Genomic DNA, 24,049 nt, shown 5'->3' on the forward strand with positions numbered 1-24,049 from the left:
TTGGGCTAATAGGTGCGGTTTGGCTTATTTGAGCTCAGGTTAAGTTGATGGGTTGGATAATTTTGATCTTGGCTAGTTTGGGTTGAGATTTGGTTTATACATGTATTTTGTAAGGAGTGTTTGGGTTGCTATTTTGATATCAAACTCTATGGTTGGATGAGAATGATGTGGCGATATGGTTTGCGACTCGACAATGGTATTGGTCGAAGGGTTTTGAGTATTAGTTGGGTAAGCTTTGGTTTGTATATGTTCAAGGCATTTGGTGAATGTGTTTGTCGTGTCTTTGAAGCATTTGGATGGTAAGTTTGAGAGGTTTTCGTGGCGTAAAGGTGTCGGTATTTAAGGCTTTTTGTTGGGTTAATATTGTACATCTTGGATTTTGCATGGGGCTTGAGTTGGTGAGGGCATAGTTTTGGATGTTTAGGTTTCGTTCATATTGAGGAAAGATTTGAGTGCTCGGGAAACTTTTGAAAAGGAAGGGTGGTTTGATTTAAGGGTGTAGTTTGAGACGGGATGCGGGTGTTTGGGAACTTGTGGTTATGTATAGGGAGATTTTTGACCTATAAGTATTAATTGAAAATATCAAAATTTATAACTAATGTTTGAAACATCCATGAAAATTTTGATAATTGAAGTTACAAGTTAATATATATATATATATATGAATATATATATTATATAAATAGAATTTTTTGAGATCCGAGCGTGTGAATCACACAATTTTTTTTTAAAGATTACAATAAAAAAAATTTTGCTTATGAGGAAAATTTAAAATACGTAAATTGAATGTCAAAATTTGTTATGAGGTATCAAACATTGAATGATGAGTGTCGTTTTGGGAAAACAAAGTTGCGAAAAAAAAATCCCTTTTTTTTTTCTTTTTACCAAGTTCATTATTTAATATCTTGTGACGAAAATATTATAGTAAGTTAGAATGACCGGCATTGTAAATCGAGAAATCAAGAGTAAACGATTTTTGTCTTTTAAGTAAAATTTCAATGAAATTTTGCATTAGAGTTTCAAGAAGATTGATGGTCGGGCAAAAGTCGTGTATATTATTATGTTATTTGTTTAATTTTAGTTTAAATATTATGTGAACTTTGGTACTTCAAGCGTGTTTATGTGTTTCAGGATACTTGACGTTAAGGACGCTTATCGGGATGAATTACGAGCTTGGAACAAGGATGTAGAAGACTCAAAATGATTGGCAAGCTTTCCGATGCAAAATAAATGAAGAAAATAAAGAAAATTCTGTCAGACGCCCTTAGCGCGGCGCTAAGGGAGTTTAGAGATACTCTAAAGACTCACATCAGGAAAGCAGACTTTAGAGATGCGCTAAAGTCTCACCCCCTGGACTTTAGCGTCGCGCTAAAGTCTTCCAGACGGGAAATTAAAACCTAATTATATTATATTGAGTTTTCAGCCCCCATTCGACCTATCCTTCATTCCTTCAACCAAGTACAAGCCCTAGGACGATTTTCCACCATCCCGAAGCCTCCGGTTCGTCCGTTCATCGCATGCTTTCATCCTCTCATCAGATAAGCGAATCCTTCGTGATGCCGATGTCAGGCTAAACCAATGTATTCACCTTAGGCTAGGGTTTTGTGTAAACTAACTTTGATCAGATTCTATGTTTTGAATGAGTAGGAACTTGATTGATTGTTTTAGTCTTGTTTTACATTACAAATTGATTGTTTAAACAGTTTATGATTTTGATTATCAAACTTTGCATCACTTTTCTGGTTGTGTACATCACATGTAGGATTAGCTCTTATGTCATTGAACCAGTAATCGTTAGTCATTGCTTAAAATTGGTTTTCATATTTTAAACTGGTAATTGGGTAAACCGGAGTTCAGTTGTGTCAACAATTCGGTTAGGGTATTGTTTGTCCTCACAATCCAACTGTTAGGTTTAATAATTACTGCGCAATTAATCTTATGAATCTGTGATTAGTCGGTCATCGCATTACCTGAACCTGAAGTGAATCGTTTTCTCATTATTCTTTACAAACTTTTCCAAGTAACCGCGTGTATTTATTAAATTATTTTTTATAAACCGCTTGACATCGACTGTCCGCCTAGAATAATATTTAATAGTTATGAACTTTACTTGCACTTTCCACTGATTCCCTGTGGAGACGACCTTACTTACCCGTACTAGTTATAGGTATTTAAGCTTTATAAATACTTGTTTTTGATTAGAGCACGACATCTACATCAAAATGGCGCCGTTGCCGGGGAATCAACGCGCAAAGTGCTAGTTTAGCTTAGTTTTTAATTTTTGTTTTTAATTGTTTCTTCGTTGATTTTACGCTTGGTATTTGTGTGTCTTATGTGTGTAGGTAACTCAAGATGACGTGGAGTTGGGTCTGTGACCCACATGAATGATATAAGGTCGTGGAGGACGATGACTCATACCGTACACATTCATATCATGGCCCACCTTCACCAAACTCTCAAGGCTTCTACGAGTTAGATAACCTAAGGAGATTCAACCAACAGGGTCGCAACATGTGGTACAAAAATTATTCATCGCCTCAATCTGATTATAAGGGTTATTTTGGGTCAACAACCGGTAACAATGAAAACTCGTATCAAAGCAGTTCTCAATCTCAAAAGAGAATTAATTGTTACCAGTTTGAGGATAATTCGGAGCATGATAGTGAAGGGTCCGATACGCCAACTTTTGTAAGTTATCAAGAAGATGATGACTACTACTACCATGAACATCCTCAACCAATATACGAGGAAGTCCCTCAACATTATAATCATGGTGGTACGTATCAAAGGAATTATCAGCAAGATCAAGAAGATTCCTCGAGTAACAAGAAGAGTCTTGGAAAGACGTTATGGATTTTCTTAAGGAAATGAAGAGAGATCAAGAAGCTCACAATTAGGTTTTAAATCAGAGGTTAGAACTTCAAGAAACTTATAATGCTGCCCAAGATGAATTGATGAGTCAACTATTTGAAGATGTGGCCCAAAAGAAACGACATCGGGAGCAGTTGGCTAGTGGTGCCATGGTTGATGAGGAAGTGATAAAAGAGGCTCGTGATCTTTCAGAGAATGAATGTGAGGATCTGGTTTTGAAGAATAATACCACATCAATTCCTCTTGTTACCGAAGAGCCAATGAATGCATCAGTTGTGGTTGATGATGAGGATATAAAGGGGGAGAGTTCGGATCTTTTGGGGCATGAAGTTGACTGTTTAGACCCGATTGAAGACATAGTAACCTTTAAAGAACCGGTGACTGAAGTAACCCAGGTGAATCTGAGTCGTTCTCCCATTTTGGTCACGCATATAAATGAAGATTGGGGTGATGGTGCAAGTTCAAAGAAGAGGAAAGTGAGTTTGGAAGACCTTGAACAAAATATGGTGAAGTGGCCTTGTATTCATTTTACACACATGTCCACCACAGAGAAGAAGTTATGGGCACAAATTTTAATTACCGAGCATACACGGGAAATTCGGTGGGAAAATGTTCGGTTCGACCACGATCGAATCCTAGTGTTTCAATCTCAAGAAAGAGGGCGTGGGCTAGGCGTGTTCGTTACCGAGCATATGTTGGAAATTCTGAAGGTAAATTTTCATTCACACCGACCCATAATTGTTTATCAGACATCTTGAACATAAAGGAAGAAGCGGAGCCGAGGTGCGTCAACTACCGAGCTTTTACAGGGAATTCGGTAGGGAAGTGTCCGCTTAAACCACCATAAACGTCATACCAGGTAACGGTCTGGCTGAAGACCTTAACAAAAACTTAGCGCTAACCGGGAGGCAACCCGGATTTTATTTTCAATTTGTATTTTATTTTAGTTTTTTTTTGTAGTTTGTTTAACCGTTATATTTCAAGCGTGTCATTGTAGCAAAAGTCAAGTGTGGGGATGCCACACATGGAAAAGTCAGAGTTTGCAATGTTTTGGTGAAGAATCATCTTAACATGAGTTGCAGCTTCCCAAGGTGCGTTCATACTTTGCTACGTTGATTCAGGTACGTGTATATTTTGTGTTGTATTTGAACTTTGTGGGTGTTGTTGTGACACTCGTCAATTTCAGGTTAACTCCGTTAATCCAAACTCCGTTAATCCAAACTTAAGATCACTTGATTTATAACGCACATCTCATTACATTTAAACTAGGGTTTTAAATGACGCATGACAATCACTACACATGTAGTCTTTCGGGATTGCACCGAAATGCACACGAGTCGACTCAAACCATTGGTGAACAAACGACAAATATCAAAACAATAAATGCTTGATAAGTATGTGTTATAATCTATATGTTACTTGATAAGTATGTGAAATACTAAACACAAGAGACAAGGGTTATTAATTATACTAGAAATTGAATAACAAGAAGTAGAGGGACTTAAGTGTTACAAGTTAATATTTAATATTAACAAAAACCCTAACCTCCCTCCCTCTCCCTTACAATCGATCGCCCCCCCCCCCCTCCTCACACCCCCTTGGCGACGGCAATGACCAACCACCACCATACCACTTCCGTTTGACCTCGTTTTTCATAATCGGAGCATCCCGCACTTGTTTCTGGTCATCCCTCACCTTCCTCTTGCTTGTTTCTGAGTTTTTGAGGTATAAACATAAACCCTAGTTTTCGAAAATTATGTGTTAAGTTTTCATATGCTTTGTTTTGATTAGATGATGCTTGATTATGCTTCGGTTGTTGATTTAAATGATCGTGTGTGATTTTGAACGGTGAAAAATTGTTATATCATTGATTTTTTCGTAAACCCTAGAGGGTTTACTACTGATTTTTATGGATGATTAGTGTTACAACTGAATATAAAGTGTTTTTTTCATGATTACAATATTTATTGCATGTTTGGGGATGTGTCGTATGCTTAGGATGCATGCTAGATGATTGTGTGTGCTTGCTGATTTTTGACAGCAGAGATAGTTAAACTTGAACGAGGTGTAACTTGTTAAATATGAAACCAAACTGGACTATTTTTGAGTCTAAAAGGTAGCACTCTGAGTCTAGTTTTCAGAAAACCCAACCACGCCTGATTTGGAGGTGTTTTGGTTACTCAAACGATTTAAATGTGATCAAAGGTCAAAACTGATGCTGGATAGATTATTTAATTCATGTTTGGATGACTATAACTCGATGTTAATTACATGTTTTGATGCGATTTCTGATGCTATAATATACTAGGTTGAGTCTAGCTTCTATAGAGTCCAAATTTGTAATTTTTGGAGGTGTAAAAGTTAACTTTTATTATTTTACAAAACCGTAGTGCAAGTCTGAATTATGAGGTCTGCTGTTAGAATGTTTTGAAATTATCATACCTCATAAACTACAAGACCAAATGGGTTGGTTCCACTTCTGAAAGTTAACATTTTGAGTTAAGAATCTAATCCAATTGGTCTTGCATTAATTGAATTTACCATTTAACGGTAATAACAAATATCATTCTGTTGCGCATGATTTTGACTGCTGTGAGTTTACTGTAATGTTTTGGTCTTTGTGAGAAAACTAAGTGGAATAAAAATAAAATAAAAATAGTTCTGGAAACCTAACTCATGTGTGCTTTTGTGACGATTTTTGGTGAATTAATTGATATGTTATGATCTGTTGAATAGAGTAATCTTTCAAGTAGAAATCTGTCTTGATAAAACTAGCTGCTGAACTATGTGAAAATACATGAAACGTGTTTGTTAATAGATAATTGCCATGTTTTGACTAAATTGCCCTTGTGGGGAGATAATTTCCTAGTAATGTACAATTTTAGTATTTGATGCTTAAGTAGTTGTATACAAATGTAACGTGTCACCAATGTGTTTGTCGAGTTACACATAATTCACAAACGAAACACGAAACGTATCTCATGCATAGGTATTATGTGCCGAGTCTAGAGACTCAATAGTAGTTTAAATACTTAGAGAATCTCATTTTTGTTTTAGAGCACTAGTGAGGATTTTCTTTGACGCGCATCTCTCGGATTTGTTTTTGAATTCTTCGCAAACAGTGAGTTTCACGTTCCCCTTTTACTCTTTTAAACGCTTTTTACTTGGGGGAGATAACATACTCCAAACACTTTAGATTTTGTTATTGGTTATATATCGCTTGTAAGGCTAAGTGGCAAACAAACCAACTAAAGTCCTTCATAACATCGAACCGGTTAATATTTGGATAATAGCGAGTCACTATTGAGTAGTACTACTGGGTTTGACAAACCCCACCCAACTCTAAACTCGACTGTAGGTCGAGTGGGTGTAATCTTGGCTAACATATTACCATGGTCGTGGTTGACATGGTGGCAAGGCAAATGATAAACAGTCAGCTTCGGTGGCGAACACTTAGTATACTTGTTTTATAGGCTAGCTACCTATTGATATATAATTGACTTAACATTATCTGGTAACGCAAACGCAAACACTTAAACGTAAACGTTTTCCTTTATTTATATATGTGAACTCACCAACCCTGTGTTGACACTTTTAGTATGTTATTCTCAGGTAGCCGAGGCGGGCGCGCGATATAGGGACATGCATTTCATTGAACACTATCGTTTTGAAAACTTGCTTTTAAACTTTTATTAATTTGGTTTTAAGTCGTCATGCGTGACGCAACACTTGGCTTATGATTTACGCTTCCGCCTTCATTAAACTTTAATATTTGTGGTTTAAAAACTTTGAATATGATGTTTGATTATAACTAATGATTCCGATCCTGTTAGTTCACACCCTCTGACGGTAAAACTCCGTTAGTGGATTTTGAGGGTGTGACAGTTGTTCACTATAAACCCTCACGAGACCTCATTCGTCCACCCGGGCTACCGGGGGGTTTAAAGGGCTTGTTGCATACGCTAAATGCAATCGTGATTCCTACGAAAGTGAGTTAGGTCTTTTAACAATTTTACTATTTTAACAAATTTAATTAGGAAATTTATATAACTTGGCTTGGTAATTAAAATTAACGGTTTTGCAAACGATATAAAAGACCTATCTTAAGTGTTGTGAGAAACGTGCTTCTACACGTGTGAGAGTTTGCAGATTCTGTTGAGTGAATTGAGGAGCCGGGTTCGTTGAGCGCAAGCACGAGTGTATTTGAGTGGCTTATTTTTCTTATCAGGTGATTTTGTTTTCATAATTCTTTTTGTTTTATTAGTTTTATTGTTAAAAGTTTAAGTGTATAGTTGTATAATTTTTAGGACCATCATATTAAGCCCGGTTTTAAAATTTATAATCAGTAAAATTTTAACCCCGTCCTCGTTAATGTTCTTTTAAAAGTTATATTTTTAAAAATTGAGGACAATGTCAACCTCAAGTGTGGGGATGGGGGGAAATTGAAAATTTTGGCCTTAGAGTACCTTGATTGTGCGCAAAAGCCAGAATTGTAACTTGTTAATTGTTAGTATTAATGCCAAGTAGAGGTCTTTGGTCATGGTCAGTTTTTAAGCTTCTCGAAAGTCTTCCCATGCAAATGTTTTTCAAAAATTAGACAATTAAAATGAACCGTTTAGATGGGGATAACGAGTCATGGGGACAGATACACATGTTTCATGTCGGCAGCCTAATTCCTCCGGTACGTGTGTAAGATTTGCCTTGTATATAATACACATATAATATATAGTATATACACATGTCATTTGAGTGCCATTATCGAGAGTAACCAATATGTCTATGATATCTAGAACTTGGTTGTCTCATGCATTTCGAGATCTTAACACCACAACCTGTATGGAGAAATATGACGGTAGAAAACCTACTTTATATTGGCCTTACATATAAAAATAAAAAATAAAATAATACTCCCTACCCTACATTATCCCCTAGGAGCCAAGTTTGTGCCTTTTCCCTTTCGTTTGTTTAACCCACATTACAAACCGTGTTTGCCTTGGCCTTTATTATTTTTAACCTTGTGGATTAAATTCGGTATGTCAAGAGTTGTATATAAGTTGTTTGTCGATCATAGTACACAATGTACGTATGTCTCGATTCAGTTGTTTGTATATATTGATGTTAGTATTTGTTTAAAAAAAAGAAAAGAAAAAAAGAGAGAGAGAAAAAAAAGAAAGAAAAAAAGTTGGAAAATCAAAGAAAAGCTCAAAAAGGAGTCATGTTTGAGTTATTTTCGTTTGTAAATAATAGTGAGTGAGTTGTTTGTTTGTTTGAATAAATTGGGTCTCATCCACCATAAGTTACTAAATAAATCCGCTTCCACACCCTAACCTAAGCCACAACAAAACCCTTAGTTCTATTCTTTATGCAACCGGTGGGTAATGGGTGGAGATATGACTTGCTTCCAAGCTTATTACATTGTGTTCAAACTTGGTATAGAGGACAGAGATATACTAGCACATTTTTTGTTGGTCCAGATATTAAACCGAGAAGAGAGATATTATATTATGAGGGGTATGACCATGTGTGCCTTAACCGGAAACAAAGTACACTTGTTTGGGCGATTCCATAGTTTTAAATTGTAACATTAAATTATTTGGTGGGTTATCAACCTTGACAGTGTCAGTTCTTGGGAATTGGGTATGACCTTATACCTCACTAATATTAATCGTGGTAATTTATGAATCATCGATCGAGGTGTATGTGTTGCATTAGAGTTTGCTTGAGGGCAAGCAAAAGATAAGTGTGGGGATGTGATGGTCGGGCAAAAGTCGTGTATATTATTATGTTATTTGTTTAATTTTAGTTTAAATATTATGTGAACTTTGGTACTTCAAGCGTGTTTATGTGTTTCAGGATACTTGACGTTAAGGACGCTTATCAGGATGAATTACGAGCTTGGAACGAGGATGTAGAAGACTCATAATGATTGGCAAGCTTTCCGATGCAAAATAAATGAAGAAAATGAAGAAAATTCTGTCAGACGCCCTTAGCGCGGCGCTAAGGGAGTTTAGAGATACTCTAAAGACTCACATCAGGAAAGCAGACTTTAGAGACGCGCTAAAGTCTCACCCCCTGGACTTTAGCGTCGCGCTAAAGTCTTCCAGACGGGAAATTAAAACCTAATTATATTATATTGAGTTTTCAGCCCCCATTCGACATATCCTTCATTCCGTCAACCAAGTACAAGCCCTAGGACGATTTTCCACCATCCCGAAGCCTCCGGTTCGTCCGTTCATCGCATGCGTTCATCCTCTCATCAGATAAGCGAATCCTTCGTGATGCCGATGTCAGGCTAAACCAATGTATTCACTTTAGGCTAGGGTTTTGTGTAAACTAACTTTGATCAGATTCTATGTTTTGAATGAGTAGGAACTTGATTGATTGTTTTAGTCTTGTTTTACATTACAAATTGATTGTTTAAACAGTTTATGATTTTGATTATTAAACTTTGCATCACTTTTCTGGTTGTGTTCATCACATGTAGGGTTAGCTCTTATGTCATTGAACCAGTAATCGTTAGTCATTGCTTAAAATTGGTTTTCATATTTTAAACTGGTAATTGGGTAAACCGAAGTTCAGTTGTGTCAACAATTCGGTTAGGGTATCGTTTGTCCTCACAACCCAACTGTTAGGTTTAATAATTACTGTGCAATTAATCTTATGAATCTGTGATTAGTCGGTCATCGCATTACCTGAACCTGAAGTGAATCGTTTTCTCATTATTCTTTACAAACTTTTCCAAGTAACCGTGTGTATTTATTAAATTATCTTTTATAAACCGCTTGACATCGACTGTCCGCCTAGAATAATATTTAATAGTTATGAACTTTACTTGCACTTTCCACTGATTCCCTGTGGAGACGACCTTACTTACCCGTACTAGTTATAGGTATTTAAGCTTTATAAATACTTGTTTTTGATTAGAGCACGACATCTACATCAAAATGGCGCCGTTGCCGGGGAATCAACGCGCAAAGTGCTAGTTTAGCTTAGTTTTTAATTTTTGTTTTTAATTTTGAAAAGTTGAGGTGCAATTTATCATAAAAACCTTCTTAATATGATTATATATATATATATGTTTAACTTATATTGAAGAGATCATAATGAACGAAATTTGTAATAAAAATTATAGTGAAATCAAAATGAGAAATGGTATAAAACTTTACCATATAAGATCGAGATATAAAAGAATTATTAACAATAAGAAAAATATAACATTTATAAATAAAGACTTGTGATAAGGATTTATAACAAAATGAAGGAAAAATGGTTTAAATTCTTGAAATGTAATAATAATGTTTTAAGATTTTAAGGGGGAAAAATCGTGCATGAACCACCATGACTTGATATTCCGACACTAAAAACCTTTATAACAAAAAAATAAAAAAAATACCATATTGGGGTCTAAACATGTGCACGTACCACTGCGTCTTTTTCATGTCTTCGACTCAAATAACGATTGTAAGAAAATAATAAATCAGAATACAACGTCATGTCAAAACACTAGTCCACGAAATCACCGTAGTTCTATTGTTTTAACACCGAAAATTAGGATGGCGAACGGAACGCTCGCATTCGACTACTTAAAGTGGTCATCTCATATGAGACAATCTTTAAGGAGATTTGAAACAACGGGATCCAAGTTAAGCTCGTGATCCATAAAACACCATAAAAAAACTAATGTTTTTGCGTTTTAAGGTAAGGATACCTTGGAGTACTATGAAAGTGTGTGTATGTGTATATTTATGATTTGATAAATAAATAAGTATATAAATAAACAAGTGCATTGAACAACCTGATGTTCCTAGTACCCGTGCTTGCTACCACTGTAAGGACCCAAATCAATTTACCTCGAACGCTCCAACTTATATGAATGCGACTCCTCATGGTGCCTCAAGTCACTCCAGTTAAGCTACTCAACGATCATGAAGACTTTTGTCGTTTTCTTTATCTATCTTATCATCTTTTGTCTTTTCTTAACTACGTATTGTAACGCATCTTTATTGCCTTGGATTACTTCCAATTTGAACTATTTACCTTCTATCTAATAAATAAAGTTTCTTTTGATCAAATAGATTTTTTTATTAAAGCCTACTTCTATCGTATTTCTTGTAACATCCCGAAATTTCTAAAGTAATATTTAATATATTATTTTGTCGGGTGAAATTAACGAGTTAGTGGAACGATAATAATAATAGCAAAATATGAAGACTTAGTAGGATAATTAGATGGAATTAGTTATGGACCAAAAGGAAATATGGGCCTTAGGTCCATGGGATTAAGGGAGTATAAATACCCCCTTAAACCCTAATCCTTTCCATTCCATCCATCTTATCCATCCTAATCTCTACACACTGAAAAACACACATACTTCCTACACCATATACGGCCGCGAGCTAAGGAGCAATCCGAGACCAAACCGAGCCTATAACTTAATAGATCTTGAGCGTGAAAGCAAGATACAAGATTTTAGTTCATCACCAAGCTAACCGTAACCTTGAAAACACGTAAAGGTATGTCTTTTATCCTTAAAGTTTACGTTTTTATGAACGTTTATCCGTGAAACTCGAACCTAGAAAAGATCGGGTATAAACAAGTATTAAAGTAGCAAACTTGACGTTAAAACAAACCTATAAACATGTACGGTTCGTTTAAAGAAAACCTTAGATCTAGTGTTGAACGTTTTTAGCTTAAAGGTCCCAACTTTATACTTTTCCGGGCTGAGTTTTCCCCGATATCGATCATGGAAATGTTCACGGGGTTGGTTAATATCATTTCAAGGGGTTACACGTTAAAATGAAGATGATTATGGGGGTTAAGGACGAACAGTAGCCGCTGCTGGACAACTTCGCCTGCGGCTAAGTTCGCCTACAGCCAAGTTCGCCAAGATAACTTCGCCTTAACCCAATCTAAGTTCGCTGATCAAGTTCACCTGTTGCAACTTCGCCATATGCTAAGTTCGCCTGATGACAACTTCGCCATATGCTAAGTTCGCCTGATGACAACTTCTCCATATGCTAAGTTCGCCTGATGACAACTTCGCCATATGCTAAGTTCGCTTGATGACAATTTCGCCTATGCTTAAGTTCGCTTAATGATAAGTTCGCTGGAATTAGCAAATTAGAAAATAAATTAAAAACCTAATGAAAAATGTGTTAAGACAGTTATTGGAAATAAAATTTTTCCAAGCTGACCTGGCAGCTCGACCCCAGCCAGGGGCTCTGCCCCTTGGACCCTGCTAGGGGCTGCCGCCCCTAGAACCTCGCTGCCAGGGGCGCTGCCCCCGGACCCCCGTTCTTTGTGGGTTATATCAATCAATCAATCAATCATGCCCAGTAAAATCCCACCGACAGCAAAGCTATAAGTAGGGTCTGGGGAGGGTGGGATGTAGGCACACCGTACCTCTATCCAAAGGAATAAAGATGTGGCTTCCAGAGAGACCCTCGGCTCTAAGACGTTGTGGGTTATATAAAGATAGAAATACAACATGAGTAGTAGTAGTTAATTGATACATGTAAATATTATATAGTTAGCCGTGCACAGCTCAAGAAGGGAATAACGATTAACGGATAGCGTAACAAGATTCAGGTGAGTTTCTAGCCCCATTCCTTGTTATGTTTTCGGGGCTGTGTGCATACTCGATGTGTTGTTAATACATTTATCCTAAGTGATAAGTGTATGCCATATGTGATATATGTGATAGATATGAATGATTGCTTGTCGGTACGCGAACGATCTTCGGATATTGCGCGTACTGTCAGGTTAAATATAAAGGTACGAATATTATATATCGAAGATGTATGAACATTACAAATGAACACTTGTCGGGGCGTGAACGATCTTCGGATATTGCACGTATCGACAAGGGGTATGGTTGTTAAATGAATGATGTAAAGAACGCCTAGAGTGTTCTTATGCTATAATGTAATTATTGTATATGTGAAGTATGTGTGTACAGGTACACTAATGGTATGTGAGTCCTACGTTAGACATAGTAAGTTAGGATGGCGAATCCCTCTAACTTCTGTTGGACATAGACTTGGCAGGTGATGGCGTAGTTAAGGACTGCGGGCCTTATACGTGATGTAGATGATAGATGTAGACGAAGATAGGGACGGTGGGCCTTATACGTGTTATAGGAGATAGACGCCAACGTAGATAAGGACTGCGGACCTTATACGTAATGTAGATAGGCATCAGCACAGGAAAGGACTGTGGACCTTATACGTGCTATATTTGTGTTGTGTTAGCATAGGGGAGGACTGCGGACTTCGTACGTGCTATGGTTTAGGTTGCAACATAGGGAAGGACTGAGGACCTTGTACGTGTTGTCAATATAGGATGGTACAGGGAAGGACTGCGGACCTTGCACGTACCATAACTGGTGAACATAGGTAAGGACTGCGGACCTTTTACGTGTTTACGATCTTGAGTACAGGTATAGACGACGGACTATGAACGTACTCTCGGTAGACTGAGGTAGTGATTGTAGATATGTATGTATGTATGTATGGTAGTAGGGTAACGGATTAAGTATGGATATGTATCTTCGGATATGTATGTATGTGTATGTATTGTAGGGCGTCCGATTAACTAGAACTTACTCAGCGTAGCTGACTTTTAGTATGCACGCAGGTGAGTAGAATGAGACAGCTAGCTTGAGCGGGCACATGGTGGGCGAATAGGAGACTGGCATCTGAAGACTCAAGATGTTTTAATGTTAATTGACGTTTATTTTGAAAGACAAGAATGTTTAATTAAGGCAAGTTTTGGATTGCTGTAATGTTTTATGAAAGTTTCTAATGTTCCGCGAAAGTTTTAATTACTCTGATTTGTAAGAACTGTGTTTATGAGTAAATCCGACGCTAAAGTAGGGCTACCGGTAACGGGGCCTTACATTTCTTTACCTTCATTAATCTTAACTATTTATAAGCTACCTCTCCTTAAACTTAATACTTATAAAAGTCGTCTTAAAATTTCTTGCTCTACTAAAATTCACTTCAACTTTTGATTTTAACCGAATTCACGGTGATTTCTTGGCTAAACTCGGTTTTCCCGATTATTGTGTTCCGTTATTTAAATGGTTAGTTGGGTGAAAAATCCATGGAACCCATGGGTACTCCTACTATTCATTTCTTAACTTGATTTCGTATTTTTGTTGGAGTAATCAACGTGGTGATTTCACAAGATTCTTCGACTACCCATATTGATTTCGATAGTTCGTTATTTAGTTTGGTCGGTTAAAACGCCGTGTAACGCTCATTGGGCCGACAAACTTCATTGCATTGTTAATTCGTTAATTAGTTGAGACGCTCATGGGCTGTCCAACTCAGTTGTTTTTCGTTAGTTCGTTGGGCCATTCAAATTGCCATGGAAAGCTCATGGGAGGCCAACACCCACAATTTATATTTCGTTAGTTTATTGTAAACTTAATCAAATCTAAATTTTAAACTGACTTAACTCCTCATGTAATCATCACACATTAATCTTATTGACTACATCATTTAATAACTATTTACGCTATGTACCCCCCTCATCTTATAAACTTTTTACTTTTAATCCTCATGACGCAATTCATCACTTATTAAGACAACATTATCATTTTCACATAATTAAACATTTTACTATTCTTATGGTTTCTCAATTTATCCTTCATTTTATAAATCCTCATTTTTGGTCCCTATAGAATGTCTCATTCAACAAACCAATGCTCGACATCAATCGTTTGATTCTCACAACCACCGTATAGCTGCTTGTATAACCAAAGAGATGGCTGCTGCGATCCCTAGGATAGTGACGCGAATTCAAAACATCAATCAGATTCAACTTTTCCCGCTAATTCCTCTACTAGTGACTACAAACCATCTACCTCCACTCATCCTCACAACAAGACACGTAAGAACCTTGCTGCAACAAATCCTAATCACCCGCAAGTCTCTTCAAACAAGAAACCTTACCTTGGTCCTTTTTCCGTCATGCTCCATTTGTAACTAACATCACTCGTTTGAATCCCTATGCCATCGCTGCATCCAATGTAACCGTTATGGCCATCTTGCTAACACCTGCCGTGTCCCGCCTACTGCACAAGCTGTTCCGCAACAACCTACCCCTCATGCTCAACCTGATGTTCCTAGTACCCGTGCTTGCTACCACTGTAAGGACCCAAATCAATTTACCTCGAACGCTCCAACTTATATGAATGCGACTCCTCATGGTGCCTCAAGTCACTCCAGTTAAGCTACTCAACGATCATGAAGACTTTTGTCGTTTTCTTTATCTATCTTATCATCTTTTGTCTTTTCTTAACTACGTATTGTAACGCATCTTTATTGTCTTGGATTACTTCCAATTTGAACTATTTACCTTCTATCTAATAAATAAAGTTTCTTTTGATCAAATAGATTTTTTTATTAAAGCCTACTTCTATCGTATTTCTTTACCTTCATTAATCTTAACTATTTATAAGCTACCTCTCCTTAAACTTAATACTTATAAAAGTCGTCTTAAAATTTCTTGCTCTACTAAAATTCACTTCAACTTTCGATTTTTTTTTACATTGATTACTTTCTAGTGTTCTAAATTAAAACTCCATAAAACTTTTGTTTCCTTAAAGTCGTGTTTTTAATAAAACGTTTTGTACACCCACACGATGAGACAAATCATGCAGACCATTCGACGATAACAATAATTTTGGTCCGGAACATAATTATCGAAGTCCTCGCATGGAAATCATGAAGCGTAAAGTCGTGTGTCATAATATAGAATTAATAGTAATTGAGATAACGGTACAAATGTAAAAATGATAAGGACATGGTGGATACGCCGCTGGTACATCCTATATATAAGTGTCAATATCGGATTTGTATTTGGAGCGTTATTTTAACTATTCAAAGTTCGGTGTTATGATAAATTTTTAAATTTTATTTTAAAATTTTCTTTTCCTCAAACTTTAATGGTGTTGTTATAGTACTCTTTAATTTCGGGACGAAATTCTCTAAAGTAGGGGAGACTGTAACAACTCGGTTCTTTCAAATTAATATTTTTATTAAACACCCGACATATCTCGATGTTCGAGAAATTTTATCGAGAAAATATCACGTTTATTGAGAAAATTAATATTTATATATTATTGTTTAATTAATTATTATAACTTTCATGTAAGGGACATGATAAGGCTGCTGATTGGTGGAGTGTTGGAATCTTGTTGTTTGAGATGCTCACAGGGCAGGTAAAGTTATTATAATTTCATTTTCATTACTAATTAGTTTTACTAAAAAACTATCAAATGGTGTTTCTTACCGTATTACTTATTAAATGTTGTTTCTTCTTGAACAGCCACCGTTTCATGGAGGCAACCGAGAAAAAATACAGAAAAAGATAACTAAGGATAAATTAAAGCTACCTGCCTTTTTAACAAGCGAAGCACACTGTTTACTGAAAGGGGTTAGTAGTTTTCTTTTTACCATTTTACTAATGACATTTAGTTTGACTTTGACCACTAAAGTCAACATACTTCTCTTTGTAGTTGCTGCAAAAGGATCCAACCAAGAGGCTTGGAAACGGGCCAAAGGGAAGTGAGGAGATAAAGCATCACAAGTGGTTCAAGCCCATTAACTGGAAAAAGTTGGATGCTCGAGAAATCAAGCCCAGTTTTAGGCCCGAAGTTGCAGGAATCCAATGCATTGCTAATTTTGATAAAAGGTGGACCGATATGCCCCTGTTGGACTCTCCTGCATCCAGCCCAGATGCTTCTGCTAATCTTTTTCAAGGGTTTACTTATGTTAAGCCTGCAGCCTCGTTTCTCAGTAGTAACAGCCCGGTCTGCTAATTGTTTCTGAGTGTTTTAAGGATTTTTATTGTGAAACTCTTTTTTATTTCGTTGTCATGTTGGTTACTTTTTACTTTGTTTTACATTATTTTGATGATGTATTCTGATTGTGAATTCTGGAATTATAATGTGTTTAATTACTACCTAATTTCTTGTGTGTTTCTGCTTTATGGTTATTTCTTGCTAATGTCTACACAATTGCATGGAAGGATGTGATTTTCATTACGGGTGTAATCGAGCCGAGCCTGAGCTTTCCTAAGTGTGCTTGTTTCAAGCTTGAGCTTAGCTCGTGAATGGTTTTTTCAAGCTCGAGCAAAGCTCATTATTTATAAATTATAAACATTCTTAATTAAAATTTTATAATAAAAGTTTGTATATATGAAATCATATATATTACATGGCTACTTTTATAATAATTTTACCAAGCTCGCCCAAGGTCTAGCTTGGCTTGTTGTTGTTGTTGATTAATTTATTTATATACAAATTTAATTACTTTTTATATATTTATAATTTAAAATTTGTGTATTTAACATTATATACATGTATTGTTTAGTTATTTTATTTATCATAATTTGATATATATTAATAGTTATTATATTATATATCAAATAAAAATTACACAAACAATATTCATGTGTAGGCTTGCCTACTCAAACTTGATTAGTGAAGCTTGAGCTTGGACTAAGGCTTAGTTATTAAACAAACTTATTATAGGCTCGGCTTGTTTAAGTTCACTCAGTTTGAGCTTTTAACAAGTCAGCCTCAAGTAGGTAACAAGCTGCTTATCTCGCTTACACCTCTAATTTTTTTCAATTATGTATAATCACCCGGATCTGGAGTCATAATTATATCAGATGAACACCACATAATAATCTAACAAACATCAGTATTATTGTTTATGTAAAATCATCCACAAAGTAGCACACATATGTATATGTATATCTCTGTATGTTATATACATATCTGCAAGCTGATTCCTTGGTTTCTTTCTTTAAAGCTCATCATGGTAGTGGGACTCATCAAGCCCGTGTCGCTTCTTACAGCCCCAACGACATTTCCATTTACACAACGAGTTGAAAAGCGTAAGCCTCGTCGAGTGTCGTGATATAATATTAGAAGTGGAAGGCGATTTAGACAGTGAAGAAACACTAACCGGACCCCGGACAGATTACTGGTAACCTGGGGGTTGGATAGCTGTTTCCCACGAGGGGTTAGACCCTTGGAAGATGGTTCTTCTGATAACCTGCAAAACAGACACCGTGAGCTCGTCACTGAGAAGGGGGGGGGGGTTCCTCCTTGTGACCACCCTCCGGCGTGAGAATCAGACTAGATTGCTCTTTAAATATAAAAGTATATTAAGAGATTGCTAGAGCAGATATCAGGTATATTATGATGATAATGTGATAAGATATGATAAGATGAGATGGTCATACCATTTGTGGTATTAATAGCCGAAGGTAGGTTTCCAAGGAGGTATGGCCGGCTGCAACAGTGCTCCTGTTCCACCAACAGTAGCCTACGCACGTGCCCTGCTGGTAGTTGGTGGGTAGGTAGCGGCTGATAGAGACCAGGCCTGCTGTATACTATTCCTTTTCCACCAACTGCCGGCTACGCACGTGGTATGACAAGAGTTGGTGAGTAGGCAGCGGCTAATAGTGACATACAGTGTAGGAGCATGCTGCTCGCCATACTGTTGTCCATAAGCTGTCGTATCTTTAGTCAGATCTTTTTCCCATACCTCGTCAGGTACAGTACAGAAGATCTTCCCGTATCGTACGGACTGGCTTATTTGGGCGGGAGTATTCCCCCTCCCGCCCTTGTGCGGGATTGTTCCCGGCTTCGCTCATTCCTTCAGGTGACACTGTGGTTGAGAGCTAAGTGCCTTGTGCGTGTAGCCTTGCTGCGCGGGTGGCCTTCCCTAATGGCTTGTATCCGAGGCTGCGGGGACAGGCGGAGTCCTTCACCATTGGGAGGCATTTCCTGCGGGACCAGCTTGCGTACTGCGCGTAAGGACGTCACGTCTCTGAGCATGGTTGGTCCTGCGGATCCAGTTGGTTTCTGCGCAGACGTTCGTGTTTAAGTTGAGTCTTGCGGGTTCAACTGGGCTCTGCTGGGACCTACCTCTTCAGACAGGATAATCGCGTACCCATCGTCCATATATTCGGTTCCATCAGGAAACACTTGCCATAAAAGAGTCCCACTTCCACTCCCTCCTTTTCTTGCTGAATCCAATACAGTGTTGTACACTGTGCTTATCATGCTGTCCCGAAACGATGCATTGTAACCGGGGTCTTTTGCAGACACACCAAACTCAGTGAAGATCACGGGCATCCCTAAATATTTCTCTGAATCATCAATGTGTGATTGCATCCATGATCTCGTGAACGTGATATGAGCATCAGTTATTGGTGGTGAAATCCTACAAAAATAGATATATTATATGTTATATAAATTGTACAACATGACTAGAACATTAGGCTTGTAAATGAACCGAATCTACACGAAAGAGCATGTTCATGTACATTCAAGTTTAGCTGAATAAACGATTGAACATGAACAATAAAACGATGGGGTTTTCTTGTTCATGTCTGTTCATTAAGAAAATGAACATGTTCGTGTTTGTGTTTACTTGTTAACAGTATAAAAGAACGGACATAGTTGTGCTAAAACAGTGTGTTAAGCCTAAAAAGTTATGAAAGTAATACTAAATATATTAACGGATGTTAATGAACGAACTTAGAAAAATGTAAACTAATGAACGTAAATGAATTTAAATGAATGAACATTCAAGAACATAAATGAACGAACGAGACATGTGTTAATGTTCGTTTGTTTAACATAATGAAGAAAACTTTATGTTTATGTTCGCTCATATAATAAATAAACAAACTTCCCGTTGAACATGTTCACAAAATGTTCACTAAGCATTAAGTTCGTTTACAGACCTATTGAACATATCTTATTTGTTATCTAGAAAAACTTAACTTTTAACTTTTGAGTTGACTTACCAAGAGTCAGCATAAATATGAACCGAAGCAAAGTCAATGCCAAGAACTTGATGGTTTCTGATAAAATCGGTTCCCACTTGTTGACAAACAGGATTTGGATTATATGGAATCTTGTTAGGCGTTGAAGGACCGTAAAATCCTTCCAGACCGATCTCCACTAGATGTTTCGGATCAATGGTTTTGACATAATATGCCATTTCTTCTATCCATTCCTACATTATCATGCACCCTTTTGTTAAAGTTTGAAGAAAAAGTGGCTCGGGTCAAGTTGACCGGTCAGTCAAATACCTGTAGTTTATCTCCTGAAGGATCTGATGGACATCTAGCTTCGTTCATTAACTCCCAAGCGAATATAGTTGGATCATCTTTGTATGTTGTGTTGGTTATTGTGTTCACTCTATTCAGCACAGTCTAAAAACCCAAAAAAACATTTGAAAAAATATTTATGATATTAACTATGCAGGGTTGTAAACAAGCCTAGCCGAGCCGAGCTAGTTTCTGAACGAGCTCAACTCGTTTATCTTGATGAGCTGAAATGTTGACCACGGGCTCGGATAGTGAAATGCTTGAGCCTACTCGTTTATTTTTATAGTTCTATAGTTTAAACATATTTAAATGTTATTAAAAAAAACAAAAAAAATAAAATTTTTAAGATGGGCATAATGCATAATTTATAAAGGGATTTATAAACTACATAGTTTATAATTCAAGTTCAAAGCATGACCAAGTTCTAAGGAGTAATAACTAGTTAATCATTGAAGTTGTTAAAACAGTAAGTAAACATTAGCTATTTGTCTAAAATAACAGGTCACTTGTAGAAGAAACAAAAAAAAAAAACAATTTTTTTTTCAATTTTAAAAATTTTAAAATATATGTAAACAAAATTCTTTTAAAAACCTAATGTGTAAAAATGAAATTAATTAAAAAAAAGTATGAATAATTTTGTTTGATGGTTATATATATATATATAACATAAACATTTGTATGTAAAAAGTAAGTTTAAAAAAATATGGACCATTGATAGAAAAAATTAAACGATTTATGTTTGTTCTTTTTGTTCTCGCAATATTCTAGTCTTTTCCAATGAATCTCTTTTATATGTATCAAAATTAGGCAAGCCAGCTAAACAAGCGAGCCATGAGCCGAGCCGACCTTGGCTCGGGCTCGACTCAGCTCGTTTACAAAGAGCTATTTCCAAACAAATCGCGAACTTTTGGAGCATCCCAATATCCATGATCTAGTGAATGACTAAAATTTAGAAACTTGCCTTAACATGGGCCTTATAGTAATTTTTAAGAGTTGGGTGAGTAAAGAAATCATCTTCATTGGTCAAATTTAAGCCAGCTTCATTCCCCCACCTCACGTATTGAGGCTTCCCACCATATGAATCCCAATTATTGGTCAATGACAGTATTAGTCTAATCTTGAACCTCCTTGCTTCACTCACCACAAAATCCAAAGCCTGTATTCATCACCCAAATACATGATCATATACATACATATAAGAATAGTCTATACTTTGTAATAAAAAAAACTAAAAGTTTTGTCACTTGTCACTCCCGTATTAAACCTCACACTTTTTAATAAATTCATCATCGTCATCGTACTCAGCAAATCTCACCAATAACAAAGCTATGGTAGGGTCTGAGGAGGGTCTGATGTAGACAGACTTACATCTACCCATAAGAATAGAGAGACTGCATCCGGTTAGACCCCCAGCTCAAATTCAATAGTATAAGGCACATAACACTCAACCATCGGGACATCGGCCGATTGGTGCATGTACCCTTGTCTTTCGGCTATCAACGCCACCACATGATGCCTGATTAACCTTCCGCCACTTTTAACATTATTTTCACAAGATTTGTAAAATTACGTCAAATTTAGTGCAATTTCACTTTAGTCCACCCTAGGGTTCACAAATATATGCATTATATGCGCGCACCGCAAGCAGGAAATTAATAATAATAATAATAATTACCATTCTTAAAATTTATGCTTCAAAAACTGTTAATTTAATATTTACTTTATATATTTTGCAAATTATAATCATCTCTTATTTTAAATAAAGAAAACGTCGGTGTTTGATAGGTTTATTGTTTTGTGTATTGTATATCGATTATTTGTATTTTCATGAATTATGCGTATAATACACGGGTCTTAAACTAGTATAATATAAAGAAAGAACCTTGAAAACATCTTCGTCATAAACAGAAGGTTTCTTCTGAAGCGCGCGCTTCGACACACGGTCATTCCCATACCGGACGCTTGTTGAAACAACTCAGTGACTTTCCCACGAGTCGAAGCGTCCACAGCAAATGTCATTAACCAGTAAGTGTTGAACCCGTTGACATAAAACGGTTGGTCATTCACCACAAACTGGTTCCCATTTTTCTTCACCAGTGTCCATGGTTCATCATCCATGTCACCCACATAATCATCATCCATCCTGCAAAAGAAAGCCACAATGTCAAATGCCATAAAATTAATTTCCATTAATTTTGTTTTAATGGTACCTATGTTTAAAGACATGTTCTTCATTGAGACAGTTTGTATGCAAGTTGTAAACTAAAAGAATAATCAACAACATTATGGTTTTATGGGTATACATTTGATGTTTTGTTTGGATTGTGAATGTGTTTATGATGGATCATAATAATAATAATAATAATAATAATAATAATAATAATAATAATAATAATAATAATAATAAGATGGTTTGATGTGATTTGGATGATGGCATGATGATAAAGAAAAGTGTGGGAGAGGAAACCATTTTGCTACCTTCAAAGCTAAGATGTATATATGTAATGTAATGTAAGATGGTGTTATGGGTTTGGTGCTGTCTCACATACACATAGTGACTCATGTTTTTAAGCAATCTTTGTAATGTGAATTAACTAGAAAAGATATTGGTTGTATATCTTTGTCAAGTGATTTAGAGAAAGAGAAAAGGTGGTAACAGAAGAGTTATACTAATGGCAAAACTATATATTTGGTTTTTATTTGGTAATCAGTTTTTGGTTCTAGAAAATTCAGTCTGGTCATATGTAGCCCGTTACAAAACCGAGAAACCCGAAATCCCACTAACACACCTTGTTAGAATTGGGTTTTTCGGTTTGATACCGAAAATGAACCATTCGATTTTGCCAACTTTGAATTTGGTTTTCGATATTGACTGAAAAAAATATCTAAACTGAGAAAACCGAAACTAAACCAATGAAAATTTTAAACCATGGTTATGCTTAATGATTTTTTGTGGAATATTTTATATTTATTTATCGACGGAACCAAATAGTAACCAGGTGTGATGTAAGGTGTCCCCTATGTTGGGAGTTATTGTCTCGTCGCCATGACTAAAGCCAAATGACAATAACTTTTTACTTTGGTTAGATTTCTTATCTTCATAATTTTGATTTTGGATTTAAGAGTTTTACTTACATCAAAGTTGAAATTTAGGTATTACACTATTATGTATTAATGTGTCTTTTGGGCCCACTTTTCCTGTAACTTCAAAGGCTTCTCCATGTTTGAGTGAGAGTGATGAAATAGGTAATCCATTTGGGGAAAAGAGTAAACAACTATCTTACAAGAAAAAAATATATTTACAAATAGAACACGAAATTTGAACGCCTATAATTGCAAGAAATAAGAAAATATTCGATTCATAAAAGTTTATAAATTCACACAAATATATAAAATTATGAATTAAAATTACATGTTTAATAAATTAAATTACTTTTTACCTTTTTTTAAATAAATATTTAGCTTCTTATTAGATCCTCAACTTCATAAATATAATCATATCTTTAACATCAATTTCATATATAGAAAGATATAATTTGTTTTAACTAACTTTTGAAACTACCCGAACAATACAATAAAATATCATATGAGTTTACCTGATCACGGTACCATCTAACAAGTTCGAATTCATCGGTTTGCTCTTCCCTTCTACGTCTTCTTCGAAAATGCCTGCATTAAGACCGATATTATGTAATTGAGGTATATATGAACATATGCATTAGATTTAGATGATGGTCGGCTATGCCTAGATCATCATATTGTCATACGAGAAAACAATTATTTTTGGAAGTCATGCTACATTTAAGATGTGGGGCCCATCGTGAGTGTATATATGGTTGGGCCTTTCATCTATAAAAAATAAATAGAATTTAAGGTTAGAGTAAAAATATAGTTTTCTATATTATATAGTGCTTTGTTATGTTTTCTATTATTGTAAACTAGGTTATAGACCACATTGTGTTACACAGATTAAATAATAAAAAATATTTTAATTCATTAAAAAAAGCATTTTAAAGTATTTATCTTGATATAAATG

At 36.0% G+C, this 24,049-nt stretch overlaps 1 pseudogene across 1 annotated transcript; it reads right to left on the minus strand.

Annotated features, from left to right (window-relative positions):
* Positions 1 to 17,495: 17,495 nt before the first annotated feature.
* Positions 17,496 to 22,333, minus strand: LOC143532380 (mannan endo-1,4-beta-mannosidase 6-like; annotated as a pseudogene). The gene is made up of 7 exons (XR_013135163.1): positions 22,224 to 22,333; positions 21,896 to 22,156; positions 20,975 to 21,169; positions 19,996 to 20,118; positions 19,708 to 19,919; positions 18,831 to 19,118; positions 17,496 to 17,847 (listed from the first exon to the last, which is right to left on the minus strand). The product of XR_013135163.1 is annotated as a mannan endo-1,4-beta-mannosidase 6-like (transcript).
* Positions 22,334 to 24,049: the final 1,716 nt, after the last annotated feature.

The sequence above is a fragment of the Bidens hawaiensis genome, unplaced genomic scaffold (assembly GCF_021521415.1).
Source record: "Bidens hawaiensis isolate Kalapana, Puna unplaced genomic scaffold, B.hawaiensis_p1.1 tig00009444_1, whole genome shotgun sequence".
NCBI lineage: Eukaryota > Viridiplantae > Streptophyta > Magnoliopsida > Asterales > Asteraceae > Bidens > Bidens hawaiensis.